This window comes from Triticum dicoccoides, chromosome 7B, assembly GCF_002162155.2.
Source record: "Triticum dicoccoides isolate Atlit2015 ecotype Zavitan chromosome 7B, WEW_v2.0, whole genome shotgun sequence".
In the NCBI taxonomy this organism is placed as follows: domain Eukaryota; kingdom Viridiplantae; phylum Streptophyta; class Magnoliopsida; order Poales; family Poaceae; genus Triticum; species Triticum dicoccoides.
The window spans coordinates 626,029,995-626,032,767 of NC_041393.1; positions in this window are offsets into that span (position 1 = coordinate 626,029,995).

The window sequence follows — 2,773 nt, forward strand, 5'->3', positions numbered from 1 at the left end:
TGCGAAGAGGATCTCATTGAAGTCACCAAAACACATCCAAGGCAGAGAGGAACGTCCATGAAGGATGCGCAAGAGTTTCCAAGTCTTCTCTTTCTCCCCGTGCTTCGGCTCACCATAGATACCAGTAAGCCTCCAGACAAACCCATCCTCCCCAGTGACGTCGGCGTCGATGTGGTAGCGCGACATCCCAGGGTTCACTCTTACATTTACATCCTTCTTGCAGAGAAGGGCCAGGCCACCGCTTTGCCCCTCACAGTCCTTTACCTCCATGTTGGGCATTCCCAGCAACACCTTAATTCGCTTCATCCTCTCCCTGTCCAGCTTTGTTTCTGAAAGAAAGAGGATGTCAGGGTCTTCAGCCTTCTGTAGCTCCAGAAGGCCCTCGACTGCCGGCTGGTTCCCAAGCCCCCGGCAGTTGATAGCGACGACCTTCATTGCTTACTGCAGGGCTGAATAGGAAGCCCCGCGCCTGTGCTTGTTGCAACTTGATCTCTACCCACCCCCTTTTGATTCCCCTGGCTTTAGAAACAGAACTGGTCATTCTTGTTTTTTTGTCAGCTCTTTGTCCTCGTCCAAACCAGTGAGCGGGAGACTGGGCCCTCCCACTAAGCCCTTGACCAGAGAGAGGTCTGAACCTTGCAGGGGGGCGGCAGAAAGCTTCCCCTTAGCAGTCCCACCTCCTTTACTCCCAGCCCTAGATACTGGTTTTCTCTTGCGTACAGATTTTTCTGGCATCTTCGGGTCCGTAGAGAATAATTTCTTTGCAATCTCAGAAACTTTATTTCTTCCTGGGACAGGCTTGTTTTTTGCAAGTGGTGAAGTCGCCTCTTGCTCATCAGGCTTCACAGTCTCATTCACCCATGTTTCACGAGAAGTTCTGCTCGTGGCAGACTTAGGGACGGAGCCACGACTTCCCCCTCCTCTGTCTTTGTTATCACTGCTCCAGGAAGCCGAAACGGCAGCCTGCCCAAAGAATTGGCCACTTTCTTCTCTCCTCTGGGGCTCTCAAGCCTCTATCAAAGGGGAGCTTGCCAAACTGGTCTCAGTCTGCTGGGGACTGACATTCTAGATCACCATGCCCAATGAGGCCACAACTGAAGCAATAGAAGGGGAGTTTTTCATACTGTAGGTCATATTTCACATCCTCGCTTCCCTTCTTTATTGTCACCCACCGGCGCAAGGGCCCTTCAAGAGGGATGGACACCCTGGCTCGCAGAAAGGAGCCAGAGGCATCGCCACCCTCGTCCACATCCACCGTGCAGTTCTTGTCGATCAGTTTTGCAATCTTCAGGCCCTTGCGATTGTTCATCCATTCAAAGGGAAGGTTCAAGATTCTGACCCAGATAGACATTGAGTCGAACCTGATATCTGACGGGCGAAGCCGGGGGTCGTAGTCTTGAAGGAGAACCGCATGTTTACCCACCATCCATGGCGTCCCCTCTTGAGCCCTGTCTCTATCAGACTTGTTCGCGAAATCAGCCACAAACACATTGTCTCGAACGTTCCTGAGCTTGAGCCCCCTGGGATTTCCCCAGGCCGGGCGCATTGCCGACGTGGTGGTGCTGATATGAATCACAGAGGGCGAGAGAATCATCCCGAGCAGCGGCCACTTCACCGGCACCGAGCAATCCCCTTCCTCATCATCAATCATCTCCACAAAATCAGTGTCGTCCGCGAGGAGGCTAAGGCGCCCCATCATGGAGTCCACCCCTTCCGTCTTCTCAACAGGCTCCTTCCCCACTGCAGCATTCTGCTTCTCCCCTAACGGCATCTTGCTGGCACCAGATGACATGCCCAACACACCCTTCAGCCAGATGCAGAGCCACGGGAATAGATCCTCTCGATATAGCCAGCCCGAGGTAAGGAGCAGATAAAGGGCCACCGCCTGTCAAACCAGAGGGGCAAATTGCTGCAATAACTCACCGGAGTGGAGAGGCAGAGGATAGATCCAGCCGCTGCTCTTCGGAAGCGCGCCGCCTGGAGAGGGGATGCTTGCGCGAGCTGCTAGAGAGGGGTAGCCATGGGGAGCGATGCGACCCCCCACCCGAGCAGGAGCGGCCGGGAGCAGAACTCCGGAGGAGGCCGGCGGCAGCGGCGGCGGCGGTCAGAGCAGGTTCGCTCGAAGTCGCCAGTCGCGAGAGGTATCCCACATGTAGCCAGCTGCTGTGCTCATCTTCAATCTTTATCTTTATCCCTACTAATAAAGCGGCGATAGCCTCTGGTCGTCCGTCATCGGCGTTTTTGCAGAAAAGCCCTTAACTTTTTCTAAAATCAACCCGCAATCCTATTGTTCAAGTTAACCTGAACCGGTACAGGCAAAATAGAAAAAAAAAACGACTGAACAATCCGCCGCGTGCCACCACCGCCGGGCCCCGTCCATCCGCCGCGCGCAGCCATCCGCCGACCCTGCCCTTCCGCGGCGCACCGCCCCAGCCGGCCCCCGCCGCCGCGCCCACCCTCAAGCAAAGGAACCGAACAAATTCCCTCCAGAGGAGAAGGAAAAGGAACAAATTTCTCCCGAGGAGAAGGGAAAGGAACGAATTTCCTCCGTAATGGGCAAGACGGAGCAAAGGAATGGGAAACGGAATGAGAAGGAATTCCAAGTGGAAAAGGAGCGAAGAAAATGGAACCCAACCCATCGATCTCCCTAAGATAGAGTGGCCGTGGTTGCTGTGGCGCTCGCGATCTAGCAACTTCAGAGCAGAGGAAGAGAGGGGGCATCGGCCCAGGCGCTGCGGTCGGGGACGAGGACGAGTCCAGCAGCTACAAGGAG